Here is a 16,751-nt window from a genome sequence, read left to right as displayed (position 1 = left end):
TTGGAGTCTGTGGGGCTCTTCTTGTCTGTGAATAGCTGCCATTAACATTTATGGGGGGTATGCATATTGAGGAAAGAAGAGAATGGGCACCCACTGAGAAGAGAGCAGACTCCAGCGTTTCTATTCTTATCACATTGTGTGCTTTAGTCTTCACTAATCTCAGCAAAGTATCCTCATGCAAGTCTTCTGAAATGTTTTTTTTTTCTTTTTATCTCCATGGAAATTGTATTTTTTTTAAATAAGAAAGGTGACTGAACGGTTAGCTTATGCTCCAGTAAATCCAGGGAGTGAAATTATCTCATTTAAATATCTATTCAACTCTCAAAACAAATATCAAAGTTCAGACTTTGCAGATTCATTCTTTGCCAGAGTAAGTAGGAAACTCTCCTTTATACCTGTTCAGGCTACTTAGGGGTCTGCTTATTCTCTCATATATATACCTGTGTTGTCTTGTAAACATTTTAACCTGTCAAATGAAAGTCTCTTCCTTTGTCATAGGGCCGGGAGACTTTCACAATATGAGCTGTTTCTCAAAACCTCTGCAGCACTACAGCCAACAGCAGAGTTTCACCACAGGGAGGATAAGCACAGGCTAGGCAGTGACAGGATTTTTACTCTTGCCTGCTCTGAGCAAGATTAAAATGCCAGCAGCTAGTCCCAGTTAGCCCCTCTAACTGTTGTTATCACCAAGAGAGGTGAATCAGTGCTGTGCAAACGCTGGGAAATCTAATGAAAAATGTTAGTGCCAGCAGAAGCACAGAGGCTTAACTGAAGTGCTGATAGAGAATACTTTGGACAGCAAGAAGTGATAGTTGCATACAGAGAGAAAAAAGCCTTCAGAGCTTGCCTTTTCTTCTTCAAAAGCATGCATGAGAATTTTCATTTAGCTAAGATTTAAATTAAGGTTTTGATTTTTAAAAGTTTTACAGTTCTTTCTAGTCTGCAACCAAGGAACGTTGGTGTGACTACATCAATATCAAAAGAAGAAGCAAATAGTTTCTTCTCTCTACTTCACATTCACAAATTATGAAAAAAACCCTGCCTGAACCAGAACAGACTTTTCCCCCTTTAATTCAGAAATCCCATGTTCCTTTCCTATAATATCAACTATCAAACGAAAAAAACATTTAGTGTCTCCTCAGATTTAGCTGACATTTGAATTCTTACAAACTTGGGAAACAAGTAAATGTGCAAGATTACTGTTTGCTAGAAATCAGTCATCTTCCTATGAGGTTACACCAGAAAGTCTCAGCACCACAGAACAAGTAGTGCTTGATGCAGGACAAAGGACAAGTTTGGACTTCAGCCATTCTTCTTGTATAATCTTCCCCCAAAATAAATAACTAAAAATGAGGTCTGGGAGCTTACTGAAAGTGACAGAGATCCAACCTAGCAGGACAATATCAGGTTCTCATTTGTCTGGCCCCTTGGAAGAAGCCTTCAGGAGAAGCTGCAGGAGAGCATTCCCTGCCAAAGAACAGCCTCAAAGAGATCATTTTGAGCAATGGATTATAACTCAAACACACAGCGCTTGCTTAGGTGGCTAATTTAATGAGAAGACATCCAAGCACACAGAAGTATTTGTGATGATGCAGGTGCTGCAAGGTATTGTGGATTAAGTTAACTACACTTGTGTGTAGAGTCATTAAATCTTATTCATTCTTCAGAGATCTTTCCTGCCTAACAGACAGTGCTATGGAAATGAGAATGAAAAGCTCTCATGGCACAGCACTACCCGGCTTGGCAGAACAGGTGATGATGCCTAAAGCTATGACTGAGCAAAACAGAACTAAGGTTTGGAAGGAACATTTGGTAGAGTCTCCTCATTAGCAATATTTAGTCTCTTGACAGAGTTGAGTGATAAACATATTTTCCTTTACTTTAGAATGTTAATTGTATCATAAACCAGAGAACTTTAGTGGTATAGGTGAAAATTCATAACCACTAGATTCCTGACCTGCTGTTCCCTCTAGATGAGGAAAAGCCCAAAATAGGTCTTTGTATCCAGTTAATAGGAATATTGCAACAAATTAGGGATATAAACAACTAGATCAAGCAACTTGCTCCAGCCTGTGATAAACAATGATTTTGTGGCACTAAAAGTGTTCTCTATTGTCCTGGTGTCCGGGTTCTATTGCCTGTTCTCTTTTTATGAGTGCTGTCAATGGCTGCTGTAGTCTTGCAAACCAACCAGGTGCCTGTGCCAAATGACACCAACTTTCTTCCACGTCTCATTTCAAAACACAGGCTTTTTCCCCAACCTACCACAGTCCTGACAAAGGCTTTTCTTTCTGAAGTTCCCACAAGGATGGTAGGTTACTGCATCTTCTCATTTCTGTACTATGAAGTTTAGCACGCAGAGCAGTGCAAAACTGGCATGTCCCTGTGACTGAGAACAGCTCCAGGACCTTTTTCTCAGCAGCCAGGGCCTTAACCAGTAAGCACCAAATAGACGTTGCCATGCAGAAGGAACTGTAATTAGACCCAAAACAGACTGGCAACACTGACAGAGACAGATGACCTTGAGATGGATAGGTGATCAATAGACAGATAGACTGGTTCTTTTGTTTTTCAATCATTATTGATAGTACATCTTAAATTAATTCATCATTCTGTAAATCTTCAACTCTTTTAGAACAAAAGCATTCTGAAGTTTAATTTCTCTTTTTTCTTTTTTTTTTTTTAACTAACACGTACACTAAGCAGCAACTGAAAGGCAGGAAAAATCAAATCCAGAGCAAACTATTTGTACTCAAATGTTTGTAATTAAGCATGATAACCACTTACAGAAATACCTGGAATAGCTCCTGATTCACTCTCATATCAGAGGTTCCCTAATCAAACTGAAACAACTAAACACTGCTACAGAAAATAAGCAAGATCACAGCATTTGCTAATGAGTCTCAAAAATGAATTTCACTGCATGAAAATCTTCATTGTCGGAAGAAAGCCTGTGTTCCCTGAATCTTTAGGGTCATTTCCATTTGCATTCCACTGGAGAGAAGTCCTTTGTTCTTTTCTTCCTCTCCACATCCTCTACAACTCCACACTTTTTTCCCCTCTCTCCCTCTGAGTTGGTGTTTTGTATCCATGTGCTACACTAACTTCTAAAAATACATCCGAATAAGGCCCTTTGTGCTGAAGTAGCTTAAATCTACTTCAATTATTATCTGCGTTCTCTATGTTGCTCTGATTACCATGAATATAAATTTGGAGATGTATGATTTCTGGAAAATTATATGGCAGAAGATGCAACAGCATAACTCTGAAGCACACACCAGGGTAATGTGTTATGTTATGAATAATACCACTTAAACATTTGTAAAACGTAAAGCTTCTCCAAGCTCTTGTCCTTCCCCAGAGACTTGAACTTTTGTTGAACAAGCTGTTCAAAGCTCACAACTCTGAGGAAATCCTACCCCAACAACAGCGTGACAGTGACTTTTTGTTGTTGTTGTTATCCTTATTAATAAATCACTGTTTCAGGTTGCCAGTTGCTTGGTCTTCCTGCAACAAAAAAAACCCAGCAGTATCCATTTGACCTACTTGTCCCTAACCCAGCAATGTTTGGAGCAAGATGAAATCTGATGATAATGAACTTTTCTTGAAAAAGGAATTGCAAACTATGTCCCAGACCCTGCAATCAATTATTCATGTGAGCAACTTTGAACTCAGCAGGAGCACCCACAGGCATAAACCTTCTTACAGGGGAACAGTTGGCAGGATCAAGACCTACCTCAGGAGGAAGACACACAACACAACATTTGAACTCTTTGTGACTCTTTATTTTATTATTTTTTCCCCTTTTTGTCCTTGTTATTGTTCAATTTCATTTGCTAGTGTATTTCCCACTTCCAGCTGGGAGTAGAAGTGAAGATGCCAAAATAAAAAGACAAAAGCTGTTGTTATGCTCAGCTGGAAGAGAAAGTCCTAGAAATCTCTCTCTCAAAAAAAAAAAAAGGCATAGAGATTTTCAGACTAATTTTTAGCTCCCCAAAGGCACCATGATGGTTCAAAGAAATTTTGTAAAATTTGTAATGGAAAGCAAAGGAAGAAAGGCAAGTTACTGGTGTGTTGTAATTGTCCTGCCTAACTTCCCTCACCATAATCTTTCTTCACCAAGACAATGTTAACAATCCCTACCCAGATGATGCTGCAGAGCCCTCTAGATGCAGAAAGACCCCAGGTCCACAAGTCATGTAACCCTCAGGCCTACAGCAAGAGAAAAGACATCTCTTATGATCCTCCTCCCAAAGAAAAGGGGCTCCCTGGGCAGAGAAGGTGTCATCTGTAGAAAAACTCTCTTCTTTAAAACAAGCACTTCTTTGAGCAAGTCTTTGAGCTCAACAAACTCAGAGACGGAATGAGATGACTGGTGGTTTATAAAACAAAGCTTAAATGCATAAGAGCTATCTTTGTAGACCTGAATCTCTTATACACAAATGCAGAAACTTGGACTTAAGGAGTAAATTACTGAGTCAGAGGAATTAATGTCTCACTTCCAGGTAAAAGCTGGCAAGAGGAAAAAAACCTCTTTAAAAGAGGAAAAAAGAAATGAAGACTTTCTAGGACAAAGTTATAAAACAAATGAGGAACAGATAATGTTAGGATTGTTGGTGTTCCTGAGGAGTAGCAAGCATAAGACATCTCAAGCTTGAAGGCCCTGAAGTAGACATTGCAATTAATGTCACAGAGGTGGAAGCAGGAGAGCACCAGTGAGTTTCTGCAAGGTGATTAATCTAGGGCAGCTAACATACTGAAGTGCATGACAAGTGTATACCAATTTCTCAGAAGAGCTGGAATATGTGGTAAACTAGAAAGGGAAGACATATTCCTGTACAGAGGTGTTCCAAGAGTGTGAAAAGCAAATACACACTATTCATGGCACTAGCCACATGTTTTTACAAGCCATGAAATGCCTCATGAAACACCTAAGTACTCTATTCAAGCTGTGCGATAGCCACTAACAGTTTCCAGTATTCAGCTCTGTCAGAATCCTCTGCTAAACAAAATCTGTTCTTTGTGCTGCTGTTGGGTAAATAAGCAAGAGGATCCCAGCTGAGATTAAGGTATTTAGGTGTTTTGCATTGTGTGAGACTACAGCCAGAATACTGTCCTGTTCAAATGTCCACACCACAGGGGGATGACACTAAATTGACAAAGGCTATGAGAAGAGCTGCTTGGATGTTTATATTCACTGAATCACATGCCCTAGAGTGACATGTCTTAGCCTTATGACAAGGGGATACAGGTATGATTTGATCAGAAACAGGGGAGAAGCAGAAGAAAAGTCAAAGTCTGAAAGTCAGAGCTAGACAAAATTCAAGCCAGCCATAAGGCAGAATTTTTTAACAGTAAGGATAATTAACTACCAGAGTGTTAGAAATACCGGAGTGGAATTTCCATCACTGGAAATGCGTCGGAGTAAGGGTGGGATGTCTTTTTTTTCTTACAAGCTCAGATGATAAGTCAATTAGGAATTTCCTGTGGCCTGCATGATTACTGAGGTCAGAAGAAGTGGCTGACAGTGTTTCTTCTGGCTGTGCATTTTGCACGCTGAACACAAGAAAATACTCTCCTGCAAAAGTTCTCAGTGTATAGCTGAATGCCATCTGGGTAACTCTGGGTTTGTTTTCCTTTCATCAATTGTTTTCCTTTCATCTGCTGAGCATGTCCTAAAGACTGTCAGTGGTTAGGCTTTATATGGTGCTTAACAGCAGCATTCCCACCATCTCCCAATTATCAGAGCTTTAGAAAATATGAAGGAGATCAGTCATTCCTACCAGCATACAGAAGCTTTGAAAAGAAGAATACTCAACTGTACATTATTCTCATTTTGGTTCTTATGCTGGATTGAAGTAAAAAGAAATGCCCCAAATCACTCTGCATCTTTGGTGCTGTGGTATCAACAGGTGTCTTTGGGATCACAAATTGTTGCTTTGCCAGGGAGAAATTAATTCAAAAATTAGTTCGAACATTTATGGGTCTATATGAGCCAAACAGACCCATAGTCAGTTCCTGACCAGCAAAGCCTTTGGACATGAGGAGGCTTACTCATTCCACTAGCAGCTGGAAAACCTCTCCATTCTGGGGGCTCAGTTCAACTTCTGAGAAGAGATGGAAGTCTCTTCAGAAAGAAGAGATTCTAACATATCACTCATTAACTGAAATTGCAAATGATGCAGCAGTGAAGATAATTTCTGAACCATACTTCAAGAACAGTATTGTGACTATCTCTTATTTGGGAGGTGAGTCTCCCAGGCAGTCACAGAAGCTAAGGTCCTGATGGTTGTGGCCTCTGTGACTTTAAGCACTGATGAATGAGGGACTATTAAAATAAATAATTTTTCCTCCTTGACAACAGTAGTATTCTAAGATATTGCAAATGCTTACATGACAGAAATATAGCATACTCTCCAGTAGCAGGAGAAAAAATCTTCATAAAGGCTAATAAAATGTTGGCATCTGTATGTGAAACATTTAAATTTATACCAAGATCATGCCAAAACAGTATGAAGAGAAAACTGTAAATCAAATGAGGTAATCGCTTAGAAAAAAGTGCTAGAAAATTAATAAATTACATTTCATTTTGGCATAACCAAAAATTTTAGAAAGCATAAAAAAGCAGATAGATAAACTCATAGTATAAGGTAACTTAGTATAAGTATACATAGTATGAGATAACTATAGATAGATAACTCACAGACTAAAACAAAAACCTCTGTTCAGCTTTAAATCCTTCATGACTATCCATATAAAAAGCCTGGAAAGAATACCTGAGAGCATGACTGCATTTCACAGAAATAGACCTAACTGTGAGAAAAATGGTAAGTCCCAAAGCAGCAATGGCTTTCCTGTGGAGTTTTATTCAAACTCTAACTAAATAACCCCCAGGCTCTCCAATGAGCTCAATGAGGCCAAAAGAGCAGTATCTCACCTCTGACTGAGCAAGAGGTAACATGATGTGTTACTCAGGCTAAGGAAGCAATCCTGCTGACTCTGCATGCTGGAAGCCCATTTCATTGATAAATTATGACGGGATCATTCTTGCCAGAGCCTTCGTCGTCAGTTGGAAGAAGTTACGACTCAAATTATTCACGTAAATCAGGTCAGATTCATTTCATGTCAGCTTTGGACACACCACCCCAGGCCATTCATTGAAACAAGTACCATTTCACAGCACTCACAAGAGCATTGGGAGCCTTTTTGCTAAATTCTTTCCTTAGATTTGGCTGGGATGTCCCCATAATTTCTTAATGGCCTACAGTTTGGTGACCAGTGTTGATTAGAGTGGATTAGGCTGCTTCACACCCACTCCTCCTGCCTGTGTGCCTCCTTGCCTTGCTATGAAGGCAGGACCACTTCATCCCAATGGCTGAGTCAGCACTGGTACCACTAAAATGAGCAGCTGTGGGGATTGGAGAGTGCAATGTAGGGGTAAAACTGACCATATAAAATGACAGCAGCAACAGACTGCTTATTTGGACCCAGCACAGACTCAATTCTTGAGCTCAGAAAGCTCAGTGCCCAAACTGTTGAACAGTTTGGCTTCTCGCCTGGATATGGGATTAAAAACAAAAAGACATTGGTGGGATTTCCAATAGCTGTTTTGACTGCCAGGTGAATTTATATATCTAGGAATTACGATTTCTGGAAATTTAAAACAAATGCTTCAGTTATCATACCAATCACAAACAAATGAGCTCTATCTCCATAAAATTTCATAAAATCCTGCTTCAGTGAAATTGTTGCCCAGACAGATCACATGCAAGCAACTCCATTACTATGCTCCACAAGCCACACAAAGCAAAGCAGCTTTTTCTATTATAGTGTGATACTATTTTCAAATCTGTTTTCCAAGTGCTTCCGATGTTTGTGTGGATATTCATCCCTCCAAGAGCTTGTTCTAAGCATGACTTTTGAACTCATTGGCCAAATTTAGACAAGCTGAACAAAAGGGCAGAGGCTGTAACAGTCTTAAATTCCTGTGAGTTTGATGAAAAGAGATGACAGGGTAAGAAGATCTTACTACTGAATGGATCACTGAAAGGCTGTGACCTATACATAAGATACAATTCTCCAACCTCAAATTGCCCACTTCTAAGACAGAAGGCTTGCCTCCAAGGCTCATAGGCTACCTTCCTGCTAGAAGAGAGAAATGTTCATATGTCTACTTTAAAGAGACTGTACCAGCTGAGAATCACTAGCTAAGATTCGGAGATTTGAGGGAGCATTATGATGCCTTTGTAACTAGTTCAAAACGTACCCTTCTGAACTACTCTTAATAAAACAAAAAAAGTGCTTGAAAGCAAAAGCTTTGGAATTTTGTAGATGCCAAACATTATGGTGAGTGTTGGGCCCTGACGCTGCTCACTGCACGGCAAGCACTTGGTCCGCTGAAGTCCTTCCCATTGGCATTAGCAGATCTCCAGGTATGGCTTGACATTGCAGCTTCACCCATGGCTTCAGCACAGTGTGGAGAGACTTAATCAAGTTTCCACCCAATTAGTGTGAGTATCAGGCACAATAAACACAGCAACACAGAGGTCAGTGTGGGTTGTTCACCCACACTGAATTGACTCCAACCCACACTAGTCCTTGCATGATAACTTTTCAGATGTAGTCAGTGCAGCAGAACCAGTAGACTAGAAGTCCTGAATAAAGTCTGAATATAAACCCACATGCTTTCATTCTCTTTCTCTCTCTCTCTCTCATCCATTATCTCTAATCCCAGAGTTTGGCAATACTGAGATGCACGACTGCACCACACACACCCCCACATGGGCCAACCTGCATAATGAGCTAGCATAACCTAGAAAGGCTTCAGAAAAGCATGCTTCCCACCTGTCTGGGATTGGAATACACAGTTTGACTCAGGTAGCAACACTCTGTATTAAACATATCTAAAAAAACTCAAAAACACCTGCAGCAGCGCTTCAGAGACAGCAATGTGCACTCTAACCTCCAGTGTCACTGGCAGATTACCCACTGCATCCTTCTATCTCTGTCACCTGCTCTTTTTCCCTTTTCCTTTCAACTGCTAACTGCTTCTGCATTTGAAATAACTGGGAGCACTGAGAATCCAAGCACTGTGTGAATGCATTTCACTCTTTCTCCTTTCTAATGTATAATATTTTGGTACCCAAAACGTGCTTGTTTTGGAGTACTTGAACACATAACGTAGGGGGAAAAGCACAAAAACAGAAAGGAAAATGGTCCTTGGCTAAAAGTCCAGCAGTTTGTGAACCACTGCAAACTGACAGGCATGAAGTAGCACAGTTTGCTTGGAATAATTTCACAGAATCACACAATCAAGTTGGAAGGTACCACACTGGGTCACCTGGTCCAACCTCTCTGCTCAATCAGGATCATCCTAGAGCACATGGCACAGAATTGTGTCAGGATGTTTCTTCAATATTTCCTATGAGGGAGACACCAAAACACCTCTGGACAATCTGTTCAGTGCACAGTCACCTGCACAGTAAAGAAGTTCTGCCTCGTGTTGAGGTGGAACTTTCTGTACATCAGTTTCTGCCCATTGACCCTTCACCTGTTGCACACCACTGCCGAGAAGAGCCTGGACACCCCCCCTTAGATACTGATAGACATTGATATGATTTCTTCTCGGTTTTGCCTTCTCAAGACTGAACAGGCTCAATTCTCTCAGGCTTCCTTTGTAAGAGAGAGGGTCCAGTTTCTTAATCACGTTTTTCGCCCTCCTCTGGACCCACACCAGGAGCTCCCCGTCTCTCTTGTGCTGAGGAGGCCAGAACTGGACACACCAGGGCTGAGCAGAGGGACAGGATCACCTCTCTTAATCTCCTGGCAACAATGCTCTTTCTAATGTACCGCAGGATACCTTTGTCCTTCTTGGCCACAAGGACACACTGGTGGCTCATGGACAGCTTGTTGTCCACCAGGAGCCTCAGGTCACTCTCTGCAGAGCTGCTCCCCATCAGGTCAGACCATGCTGGTCCATGGAGTTATCCTCCTCCAGGGACAGGACCCTGCCTTTGTTGAATTTCAGAAGGTTCCACTCTGCCCATCTCTCCAACCTGTCGAGGTCCCTCTGAGGGGCTGCACAGCCCTCTGGGGTTGGCCTACTCCTCCCAGCCTTGTGCCATCAGTGAATTTGCTTATCTGGAAGCAGTTTCTCTCATTAGAGGAGGGCTTGTATCACACCTATGAAATGTCCTTCAATTTTCTTCTTTTCTTCTGTTTTTTTTTTTTTCCATACTACTGTAGTTAATGGAAGAATTTGTTTTAAATACCTCTAGTGTGACAAAAGGGGAGACAATCCATATGAGCAAGACATTTCAGGGTGCACTATCTACATCTTTAACTGAAGAACTCCCTCTAAAATCAAAATGCTCTGTAGACTTTAAACCTAATTTTGATTAGAACATAAACTAAGACATGATAACATACAGGAAATCTTGTGTAAATTTTAACCTGTCAAGGGACAGTTACCAAAATAAATAGTTCCATGGCAGAAGTGCTGCATGCCTTCAATGAGTCCCATCTCAGAGCACAATATGAACTTTTTCTGATGAAGTTACAGTGAACTGAGAAAATTCATAATACCTCTTAAGTGCTCAGATATTATGATATTACCCATGCAAATAATTAAATAGATAGATTAATTTTCTTTTTCGCAATTGAGATCCCTGTTTTGCTCACAATTCTTTTTTACTTCAGTCAATAACTGTTAAACCACATCGCTTTTAGTATTCTCTTATGCTGAAAATTTCCAATTAAATTTATGGTTGGAAATTATAGAGCTTTATATAAAAAAAGATTGTATTGTTCAGCTCACTCTACAGTATAATTCAACTGGCAGCCTACAGCCTGATTCCTCGGAGATCCTTGGACAGGGGAACAGGGGAAGCGTTTCTCAATTTCCTGTGAATAGGCAAAAGCAGAAAGATAATGGCATCTGCTGGAGTACTCTGCATGGCACTCTTTGGGCAGATGCCACCCCTGCTACAGAGGCATTGCTCATTCATTTTCCTACTGTGGAGCTGCACTGTCAGCTGGAAAGGGACCTGGGTAACCTTGCTGCCACTCCACCCTCTGCAGGAGTATGTAAAACTGCATATTCTCAACAATATATACTGTTGCCTAGATGTGCAACTTCACCCTTTGTTCATACACCTTGACTACTGGTAATGGCCTAAACTGGAACTAATCTCCATGGAACTGGAGAAGTCCTGATATGTGTTTAAACTTTGTTGCAGAGTTGGAATGCTCTTGATTTGAATGCAGTGGCAGGGGAGGAGTGAAAACAGAGCTGTCCTGGCAAATTACAGAAACTTCTCTTAGGTGATTGTCTTTCAGGAGCAACATTTTGGAATAGGTTACTTTGCATAATTACAGATTGCTCATGGCTGGTTAAATCGGAGAATAATCAAATCAAAGAATTACAGAATAACAGAATGGTTGAGGCTGGAAAGGACCTCTGGAGGTCTAAGCCTCCTGCTTAGGCAGGATCACCTGGAGACAGCTGTCCAGGGCCACATCTACAATACTTCTGTTGTGGTGTCACAAGCGCTAAATAAAGAGGAAGGATCACATCCCTCTACACGCTGGCAATACTTTGCTGAATGTAGCCCAGGATAACCTTAGCCTTCTTAGCTACTAGGGCATGTTGCTGGATCAGGTCCAACTTGGCCCTCAACAGAACCTCCAGGTCTTTCTCTGCAAAGCTGCCTGCCAGCTGGGTGGCACACAGTGTACATTGGTGCATGGGTTTGTTTCTCCCCAGGTCCAGCATTTTAAACTTCCCCTTGTTAAACTTTCTGAGATTTCTGCCAGCCTGTTTCTCTGGCCTGTCACAGTCCTTCTGGCTGGCAGCATGACCCTCTGACCTGTCAGCCACTCTTGCACTCATTCATACCAATACCAGAAAAACACATTGGTACACTTGAATTGTCTTTTAATTCATAGATGGAGACAAAAAATAAAACAAAGCAAAACACTATACAGGTAGACTCTATTGAGCATATTATGGGTAAGAGTCAAAAATGGGATTGGTAATGACTGATGCAAGTGATAATCTTTCAAACTATAATAAAAATTGCTAATAAAGGAAGGAGAGTGACTATTTAAAAAGCAGGATAGGGTTTGGGCTATGTTTTCTTGTTTGGTCTTTTTAAATTTTGTTGGGGTTATTTTTGGTTTTTTTTTTTTTTTTTTAGATTTAACGACATCTATATAATATCAGTAGGAATTAATGGATACATAGCAGGGAGATGGATTTGCACCTTATTAGTGAGTCCATTCCAGAGAATGCACATATTTCTGCAAACAGAATATGGTAAGGTAATATGGAAAGACAGACAGAAAAGGATTTTGTTCTTCACTACAAAGTAATCATGATGAGCTTTTGTTTTCTGTGATTACAAAGCCAATAACACAAAAAAAGTGCCTTGTAGCCCAAGAACACTTTGGTGACAACAATAGATTATGCATGGATAGGTGGCAATGTATCTACCATGCATATAGTAGCAGAGGACAAAGCACTGAAAATGAGAGATAAAGAAAGTTTGTCTACTTCTCAACTTTGTAGTCATCCAAGTAAACAATTACAAAACATCACATTTGTGTTTTTCAACTTTTGTCTGCTCCACACCATATCTTTCATCCTACTTCTTGGATAACTTAGTGTTTGAAAATGGAGTCTAAAAACTCAATGAGTTTCTCATGATTAAAGGACCATAAGGATCCAACTTCAAAGCTTCATGCAGACAAAATAAACGGAGTTACTGTGTGAGGCAACTGCCACCATGCTGGGCTTATGATTCTGGCAGCTACTTTCAATATTAAGGAGCAGGAAACAGGATGACAGAGGCCTTTCTCTACATACCAGACAGATACTTCGAGCCTTTTGTTAACATTCAGAAGAGTTTCTCTGTGGTCTCAGAGGAGAGAACAAACAAGAATAGTATCATTTCTGTTGCAACTACATCAGTTGATGATGATGACAGGGAAACAGGAAAGGAAGAGTGACCTTACCTCCTCTGCCTTCTGCTCATCAGCAGTACAAAGGCCTGGAAAGGCAGAGGGAAGTATAACATGAGAAATTCACATAACTACAGTCAGATCTAAAGAAAAAAAGAGGTATCTTTTTAGCCTGTGTTCCATCAGGCAAACTTTTATTAAGTATTATTCATATGCACTGTATCTGGATCATAGTATGCTAAACCACATCAGCAAATATGAATACATTTATTATTTCAATTAGTTTCTGTACTCCCCTGGAAGATATTAATTTGAGATCTAATGAAAAAAATGGGATAAACAATTCTTTTGTTGAAAGGATGATGAACAAGACTGGTACAAAGTTGATTAAAATAAGTAGAAATTGCTGCTTTCTAATCTGGGATTTTGGCTAATTCAGTGGGACATTGAACACCCATTTTACAATCTTTTTAGCCCCAAGCAGGAGACATGAGAGAGAAAATCCCCAGCAGGGGGTAATGTAATGTGACCTCATTGGGATGTTCCTACAGATATGATAACAGAGAGTTTTGATCATGACAGGGCACCCTGCAAATGTGCTAGTTGGCTAGGATTTGGTAAAAATTTTATGTGTGTGGCTTTTTTGGTTACAGAAATGCCAATATTTTATGGAGTTGCTATTGCAGTACTAGTGGGAGAATTGTATATTTACCTGATCCCTCTAATATAAGAACCATTCACAAAATAAAAGGGGAAAAAATGCCTGGAATCCTGTCAATATTTTAAAGGAAGAAAAAAGAGTTTACCACCCAAATGCCACTGAAAAGTACAAGCAGTTTAGCATCCGAGTCTTAATGTTGTCTAAATCTGATGAAGCTAAATGTTTACGTGCAGTTACATGCTCTTTTAATTGAAGAGAAACTGGAAGAGTCATAGATGAGCCTGAATCACAAATTAAATACCACAGGGCTAATTTGCTCCATCTAGAGCTTTTGTTTTAGTGTAAACAAACATCTTTTAGCCTGCTCTATTTTAAGATGAAGACTGTACAGTGAGAAGTGGCTGTTCCTATGATACCTCTGGGAGCAGTGCTGCAAAATATACACCATATTCTTCAACTCTGACACGGAGGGATTGCCAGAGAGCTCAGAGTGGCTGGGTCAGCGCAGCTACCCTCTCTGCCTCTCACTTCTCACTGCAGCCTTGCTCTTCCTGATGAGCCACAGCAACTGTTTATCTGACTGCTCTGTAAACCAGATCACTCAAATGCTTGGGGTTAAAAGTTACCCTGAGAAGTTACAGCAAAATAACTTCAGTGACCGAGCTCACTGGTTCAGCTCTCATCGAGCTGTGTCAGCAGAGCTGGAGGAGTTGGGATGGTGAACTGCAATGCAGTCTTCAGCATTTCCCAAGCATCCTTCCCAAATGTACCGAGTAATTACACCCTCCTCAGCCTCTGCAGCCCTAGGAGCTGGATGCCTCTTACCAAAAATCCCAAAAATAACAAAGGCTGTGCTTTGGCAATATAGTACATTTGGCTTCAGAGTTCATCATAGATCGTGGATGTAATGTATTAACTTGCTCTGCCAGTGGTGACAGGTGAATTTTTACCAGTTGGCTGTATCAGCAGTTGTCTGTTGCCCTATAGCCAGCATGCAGCCACTGTACCAACACATCATCATTCATTACTGTGAATCTATGCTCTGTTCAACAACCAAAGAAAAAGCAACTGTGAGCTGGTTCTTGATCCAGGCCAGATGTCTGTTTTGCAGCAACCCAGCCCCCAGATCCACTGCTCGGGAGTGTGGAATTACAGGCTGGGCAGGCTGGCGTGAAGGCAGCCTCACTCGCACCCTGTGCCTCACGCCTGGCTTGCCCCAGCTCTGTGCCAGCAGGATGGGCCCACGCAAGCAGGCCCAGCAGCTTTCACCTGATATCACACCAGCTCGGCCACAGGAGCTCTCAGTGCTGCTATGGCAATGGATACATCGCCTTGCAAGCTTGGGAAATTATTTTCATCCAGCTCTAACAGTGTTTTCCTTTTAAAATTTGCCCGCTGTGTAAGAGAGTGAAAGCAGTGATGGATTGCTTTCTACCTGGCAGCTGACACAGTTGGCGAAGGCCAACTGGAAAGGCCTTCTTGAGGAGGGAGGGCTGATGTGCCATTCCAAAAGCCGTACTGGAGGGGGAACTTTTCCATAAAAGGTAATGCTGCAGCTCGGAGATTTTGCAGGGAGATGTTGCAGTGTGTCTAAGGCAGCTTCTGCGACAATCAGTTCCCAGTCCCAAACCAATCCTGGGAAACAACACTGCTTAAGTTCTGATGACTGGCTCAGAAATAACAGGGACCCTCTCCAAGGCTCTTTGGTCATCTTGGGACACAAACTATACTTTGATGAGATTACTTTGCACTTTCAGAAGCAGTATTCACCTCCTTAACAGATATGGAGCCTTTGTATGTGTCACTTTTCATTTCAAGATTTTGGATCCCTGAATAAAGCTCACCTGTCTTTTCACTATAATATTTCAGATTTTATTTTTTTCCTGTTGATTATACCCCTACTCCTTGCAGATTTCAGAGAGCCAGGTTTTCTCTTGCAAACTACCCAAGAAAAGAAATGGAAATATCTTGTAAATCCCAAACCAAGTCAGCATAAGCTAGTAAGTGCAAAAAGGACAGAAAGAACCATAATATTCTGTAGATGAAATGCATGGGTAAGAAAGGATTCTGTGTGTCCTCTTGCCTCCTTATGTGCATTAGAGATTCATTGCAGCCTTTAATTGCTGGTGCGGGTGGATAAAATAGAAGGGTTGAAGAAGAGAACTAAGGAAAAAATAATGGAAACCTGACCAGTGACAGGAGCTGATTACTGTTGGAAGACTGTATAGGTTTCAAATTCATGCTGTGACTTAGTGCAAAAGGAAATAAGGCCTGGCTGGGATGCATTTTTCTGGAATATCCCTAAGGAATATCTATCAGTGATTCATCTAAGCAGCCACTGGATATCATTACCACTCTACCAAAAATGAGGATAAAATAACAATCTGGAAGAAATGAAAGAAACAAGTGCCCCAGATTTTCTCTCCAGCTGTAGTAAAGAGATCACAAGGGTGGGTAAAGAAAGGAGGGGGGAAAGAGGAAAGGGCTGAACTTTTCATCTGCATGTCCTCAGTTTGCCTTTAAGCTGTGCACATCTAGTTTACTCTTGTCAGAAGCTACCACCACCGCACTTTGTAGCTCTAAAAGAAAGAGATAATTGCCTTTTTTTCCAGTCACATGCTTACTAATACAGAACTTTATTTCTTTTTCCCCAGCCCTACACAGTAGGACCTCCATCATTCAAAATAGCATAAGCTTTGCTAGAGATGTTAATGCACCATCCAGAGCAAATACAATGCACAGGCTTTGACAGGTTCACATTTTGAAGTCCCTTTTGAACTCACAGTTTCTCTCTTTTTTGTCAGATGAACAGTGGCCAATTATAAATTATGGCTCTTTCCAAAGGCCCCATCCCAACAGCTCCTATAAGTTATGTTCCTACTGGGTGTCTGCTACATTAGGCTGATTTTATGTCTCCAGATAGTTGTTGGGCATTTTCCTTGCTGTGGTGGCTAGCTAATGTATAACTAATCTTATGGGAGAAAATAGAAGGGGAAATTAATTCTAGTAATAAAAAGCCTTATAAACATTTTTTTTTTAAGGACATGCCAAGAAACCTATTTTTATCCATAGCATCAGATACTCAGCTGGACCTCGAACAGCAGTTCACTAATTTACGTCAGATGCCCCA

The sequence above is a fragment of the Zonotrichia leucophrys genome, chromosome 2, assembly GCF_028769735.1.
Source record: "Zonotrichia leucophrys gambelii isolate GWCS_2022_RI chromosome 2, RI_Zleu_2.0, whole genome shotgun sequence".
In the NCBI taxonomy this organism is placed as follows: Eukaryota; Metazoa; Chordata; class Aves; order Passeriformes; family Passerellidae; genus Zonotrichia; species Zonotrichia leucophrys.
This window is presented reverse-complemented; position numbering follows the sequence as displayed.